Genomic DNA, 6,993 nt, shown 5'->3' with positions numbered 1-6,993 from the left:
TTGGTAAACAACTTGCTGCTGAGGATACTGCTGATATGGTTGAGGATGTGATGAATATGGCTGATGATATTGTTGATATGGCTGTGAATATGGTTGGTATGATTGAGGATATGTATGATAGGATTGAGAGTATTGTTGAGATGGTCTCCATTGTTGCTGTGGGTGAATTTGGTGCTGCCATGGCATGGGTACATTCCATGAATTATGAGCATACATTTGATCATTTACAAGAAATTGCAAATTTTGATTTGGAAATATACCTTGAGGTGCTGGCCTTGGCTGCCATGGTCTCTTTGTGCCCATGTAATACATGTTTTCCATCTCTGCATTAGCTGCCATATTACAGTTCTGCAAAACCTTAACTTTAGGACAATTAAATATATCATGATGTTCAGTACAGAAAGCACAAACTTGGATGTTTTCTAATGGGCAGTCTTTTAAGGCATGTTTCTTCTGGCATTTTGGGCAGAAGATAGCCATTATCTGATCTTTATCTTCTTGTTTCTTCTTAGCTTTTAGAGTGTCAATTTGGTTCTCTAGGGTGCTTAACAGATCTGTTTTAAACTCTTCTAACAGATTCCCTATTTCAGCCCTTGTGACACTTGCTGAAGCAGATTTTGTGACTTTGGATGACAGGGTTCTTTTTCCAATTTTAGCTTTGCTCCTTGAATACTTTTCGCATAATTCAGCGATTTCTTCAAAAGGTAAGGTAGAAATGTCACCTTTGCCCATCAAATTAAGATCATCCATGTATTCCTCTCGGATGCCTTTCAAAAATATTGTGCGGATCAGATCAAGAGGCATAGTTCGGTGTTTGGATTTTTGTAAGTTGTAGACAAACCGTTCTAAGTATTCCTCTAAGGTTTCATCCTCTTGTTGGCTCATTCTAAAGATATCATCTTTGGAATCTTTGGATCTACAATAAGGTTGATATTTCCTTAGAAATATTCTTCTCATGCCATCCCAATCAACTATCGCATGCTCACCAAGCCTCATGAACCATCTTAAGGTTGATGCCTTTAATGTCGCTGGGAAGAGTCTAAGCCTATGGGCATCATCTGTGTAACCATATGTTCGACATACAATGTCAAACTCGAACAAGAATGAGTCTGGGTCTTCCGAAGCCATACCATAAAAGTTTGGTAGCACGGATGGAGGTATGTTTTTCATTTTGATCTCATCATCTTCTTGTGGTTCATGTATAGGAAACTTAAAAGTTGACTCTTCTTCGTCTCTCTGTCCTTGATTTGGTACTGATCCATCTCCTTCCTCAGCCATTCTAATAGGTTTCTCTGTGTTAGTGTCACTTGTCTTAAAAAGGAGATTAAAGACAGATTGTTCGGTCACTGTGCTACTTTCTCCTTGTGTGGAGGATCTAGGAAAGTGTTTCTTCTGCGATTTATGTGCTAATAAAGTTTGCCTTTCGATGAGAGTAAGTCTTTGTCCTGACTTTTGTTTATCCTCTAATGCTTGTATGGTGACTTCCTCAACTGGTGTTGTATTCCCTAAAGATTCTGCTCCTAATGATAGGTTAGTTTTTGGATGGGGGGTTTTTATGAATCTACCTTGATTGTCTCTAAATCTAGGCATAAATGAACATGATTTCTAAATCTATGTTTTTGCTCGTTTTTGTTTATTGAATTTTTTTTTTAGATCCTTTAACTATGCCTCCCCGACAACGGCGCCAAAATGTAGTGTCCTATCTAGGGTGCTAGATTAGGCTATATTTATTATCGACCAGGATCAGTAAACTTCGAGGCATGCGTCTACAATCTATAGACATAAAGGATTCCTAACTAAGTGTTCGTGATGGTAGGTTACAGAACTTCTTTACGGAAGGTTGAGGTATGTTCCCTATCACCTGGACACTCAGGTCACTCAACTCATCTACTTATCTAAAAACACTGTGTATTACTTAAACCAAGATTTCAATCCCCTTACGAGGATGTTGTGCATAAAACCCCTGTTCAGTGAACACTCAGCATTCAATGTTTATCATTCATGAAAAATTGAAATATACTAAAATCATAAGCACACTTAAAATCCAAATATATGAGAAACAGGGTTCATGAAGATGCTCTTAAAAATAATGAAAGATCAGATCCCTTACAGGATACAATTCAATGATCTCAGCGATTAATCTTTCAAGCTACCATCATAAACATTACTCATACAAATTTCTAATTAAATCAACGAAAGCATAAACTGAACTTTAATCACTGTGCATGCTATTGAATATTCAGAAGTTGCAAATGAAATAAAATGACAGTATACCCGTTCCACGCAGGGCCCGTCTGCGTTTCAGAGGTATACTGGACTGTGCTCAAGCAACTATAGAATCAACGCAACAAGGAAATCGTGACTGCAACCGTGTTTTTGGTATTAAGTTCAAAACTCTGTTTTCAAAACGATACAATGATAACCACTAACTGACCACACATAACTGTGTTTTCATATGTTTTTACAACGTTTACATTTTGAAATGAATGTACATTCATGATGCGGCTGTTGCCGCTTTTGCTATGGCATAGTTTTTTTTAAGTTGTTTCCATTCTGAACCGATTTCAAAAAAGAATAAAACTACATCAGTTTAGAACCCTATGCTGTTGCTGCTTTTATCGCCAACATGCTATACTTTGACCATCATTGACCGTGCCTCCAGGAGCGTTGGTTCTGCTGTAGGATAGGTGTTCGTCCATGCTTGTACATTCTACTTTTCATCCCTACCCTTTGCTTTAGCCTAGCTGTCATGCCATATGTCAAACAATAAACCAATTACAGGATGTTGCAATTTCCTGTAGTCTTTTTATCAAAAATCCCTAATTCTTTAACATAAAACTCATAAATCAATTCTAATGTATTTAACAACTATAATACTGTTAACTAATCAATTTCAAGGGGTCTACGAGATGTATGAAGGAAAAAGGTAGGCAAACGATGTGTTTGAAGAGGAAAAAGGAGGTCAAGGAATGGTACCAACAGTGCCCCTCTTACACGTGTCACCTTCTAGACCCTTCGGCCTAATGTGTAGTCGACAAAAGTGAATCAAGGGCACTCAAGGTTCTTGCAAGTTCAATTCCCCACTCTCAACTATGATGGGAAAACAATCAATTTTAGTGATGAATTCATGGCAAGCTGTGAATAGGGGGACACTCATGGATAAACAAAAGAAGTGGGATGGTACTCTATGGCGGATAAATTCCCTTCTCATGATTTCATGTACAGTGTAAGGTACCGACGTATTTGATGTCTTTGAGTGGATGAGAAGGGACGAAATTAGACTCGCTTGGTATTATAGTATGAATTATAAATTCACCATATGGGATTTCTCTCTTCCTCGCTACACGGAGGTGAACCCTCCCATTCATGTTATGTGCCAATCTTCTCAGAGTGATTATTATAGAGGTAATCCTCTCCCTCCAATACGCCTGACATTTTTTTTATCTTAGATCATCTGTCTTTGTATGCCCCCAAGTACTCCTATGTTTTGAGGTTATTAGCTATGGTTGTTATTGCCTCTCAGTTTGTTTGGGATTTTTATATAGGTTCCTCTCTTCCCCTGGGTGGTTTGGCCTATGTATCTCTAGGTTTCCTGCTCACCTGACAACTCACTCTAGTGGTTCTACCCTCTCTCCAAGTCCCATTTGTGTCACTACTAAGACATTTATCTCTAGAGTTGATATGGCTTCTCTAAATATTTTGCTATTGTTTCTTGGTTTTCTTCTTGATGGAGAGGTGATTTTAGTGTTGTCCAGGTTGAACCTCAACACTAACATTCACATGGTCGAGACAATATGGGATACTAGAATTTGTGTTCTCTCTACTTATTTCCTTCAATTGTCAATTGCTTCTTAGAAGGTTATGGCTTGAAGGGGCAACATCAATGACACTCTTTTTAGCACAGTCCACCACGAAATCTCCCTCATTATGGAAGGAATGCAATCCTTTCAATCCCGCATCTACAAACTAAAGATTGAAGTGAATGTCTTGTGCCTTAATCTAGATGACATGAAAACACAACTGGAGAAAATATACCAGGAAAAATATGAAGACAAAATCACCTCCAAGGATCGTCAACCTCATAACTAGATACAAACATCTTGATGGATTGTAAATTTTGTTTTTTGTTTGATCAATTTTGATACTCCTATAAGTGATATAAGGAGATCAGTAGCATCGAATATCTAAATATGATGTATTCAAAAAGTAGACACAGGGTGAAGATAGAAATAGTAGCTCTGAGAATTAGTCTCTCTAAATATTTTTTCCATGTATTACATTTGAGTTTTATGCTGAAGCCTTGTTTAATACAAAATTATCCCCGATTCTTGTTAAAACAAATTAAAAAATAATGATAATTTGAACCAATGAGCAAAGTGAAATCAACAAAATAAGTTTAACTGCATTTGAAATAAAATATATTCTTAATATGAGTTACATATCATTTAAATGTTCTTTTTTAGGTAGCTTAATTGGACTTAAGATAAAACTGTAAATTTTTATTTTTATAAAAGAATTTTTGCTATAAAACTTAGTGTTTTAATATATCTAAACCCTCTATCTTCACTACTATTAAGAATATTATGTGAATATTCCATAGAGATTAAATCAAGGTTTTAATAAAATTAAAAATGAGAATACTTCTATATATAGAGATGTGAAATTTATATAATATAAATAATATTATTAAGAACCAACATAGATCCATCATAACTAAAGATCTACTAAGGAAAGAGAGGAATCGAATCTCTCCAAGTGCAAATATTTCCTCAAGTTTTGCACTTAAAAAGAAGAACTTGCATTTTAAGAGATTTGATCTCTCTCTAGATCCACACTTAAGATGGATCAACATTAGTTTAATTAAAATGAATTTAAATTAATATTTCAATTTAAATATAATATTTTAAATATTATATAAAATATGAAATATTCCGATATAAATATGTTTAATAGTTAATATAAAATATAAAATAATAATAATAATAATCTATATTTAAGGTTACCATTAAGCAAAACATCAAATTAGTGTATGAAATCTTTTTCTTATATGTTTTGTATGTTAAAAATTATGTATTTCAATTTTCCCCTTTTATCTCTTTAATGTTCCATAAACATTAAACTAGTTGAGCCATATAAATTAAAGGAACAATCTAACTAATACACGAAAAGGTTTTTTTTTTTTAGAATCTGATAATAAAAAATTGAGCAAGATTGTTTCAATCCGGTAATAAAATTTTGAGCAAGACTGTTTCTTGTTGTTTAGAATGCACTTTTGAATGCATAAATGGGTTCAACACCCTAAAATACCCTAGACACCTGAACTTTGCATATTAAACAACTAAATCTTATGATTCTTAAAAATATCTACTGGGTGAAACTGACCAGAAAAAGTGCCGACAAAAGGGTTATTTCCACTAATAATTAGACTAGCTTATGATTCTTAAAAAAAGCTACCAAATTTTGGGCGAAATTGAACAGAAAAAGTGTCCACAAGAGGGCCATTTCCTATATGTAACTTATTTCAGTGCTAGTGATAGGGATCAAAACACTTACCTCATGATACATCTCACATCGTCAAAATTAAAAATATCATAAAAATTAATTAAATTCTAACTTTATTTTAAATTATTATTATTGTTAATTATTAAAAAAAGTAGTATGTTAAACATATATACATCTAAAAAACATGTAACATGATTCTTAACCTGTAAATTACAATACCGTGAGGCAAATATCATGGCCTCTTAATAAGAGATGCCCGAAAAACCATAACTCATGTACATACTACACATGTTCATATGACATTTTTTAATCTAATCAATTTATTAAAAGAGAAAAAAACATAACTACTTCTGATATAAATCTTAATTTTTTATGTGTGACTACTAGTGAGAATATTTTAAATTATTGTGCATAGGTTAAATCCATACTAGAGTCACATAATAATTATTGATAATTAAATTGAAATTCTAAAACCTTATTCCAAAAAAAACACTTCTATCAACTTAATTAAAATTTTATAAAACATTCCATAAATTTTAAATTAAAATTTTATAACTATATTTTAATGCAGCCTATAAATTAAATACTAGTAAACAATTTAGTCCTTTTCCATTGCCATTGATCATTGTTGTTTGTATAACGCGACACAATTGATGAGCACAATACATTATGACATTGATTGCTATACATTCTGGAATGTATATAGTTTTAGATCATATTGATTTAATTATTATAAGTTTTATTTTTATTTTTTGGTATATTTTTATATTAAATTTGTTTGAAAATTGGTGAAATATTTTTGGAAAGGTAAAATTGGCAGCATTAAATTAAATAAATTTATATCGTAGGGGAAAGATTCTATTTATTGGTGAGATAGTTTTAAGAAAATATACACAAATATTAGAAATCATTTGAGTCTCATCTCAAGGTTAATTTTTTTGTCATTCACATAACAACTGGTTCATTGTATACAAATTTAGAAATGCTTATTCAATTTGAAATGTTCATTGTATACAAATATTCGAAATGCTAATTCAATTTGAAAGTCCATTGGTTCAACCATTCACATGAAAACAGGTCCATTACTATAATAGTCATTAAACTAAAGACATATGAGCACTAGTAGCAAACAATTATCCTAATATGCATTGCGTTTTATTATTATTAAGTAACATATTATTATTTGATAAAAGATGCTGTATAAAAACAAAGATAAATGAGTTGTTATTTTTATATTTAAATATATAGGCCACATTTATATATTTAAAATGATTTATATAAGCCAAGAAAGAATCCCAATTGGAAATGATATATGTACGTAGGCTTCAATAGGATGGGAACATAAAATTATTTATATTTTCCTCACCATTTTCAGTTCCTAGAATCTATTTAGGGTGATGATATTATGTTCATTATTTAAATCATAATTGAGATTTGAGAGCTAAATATCCACTAAAATAGTGATACCAATGCATCATGGGGCCATTTCAA

Source organism: Pinus tabuliformis, chromosome 7 (genome assembly GCF_031772625.1).
Source record: "Pinus tabuliformis cultivar Carrire ecotype Pingquan chromosome 7, CPIR1, whole genome shotgun sequence".
Taxonomy (NCBI): Eukaryota; Viridiplantae; Streptophyta; class Pinopsida; order Pinales; family Pinaceae; genus Pinus; species Pinus tabuliformis.
The sequence above is the reverse complement of the archived record's forward strand: the minus strand, read 5'-3'. Positions refer to the sequence as shown.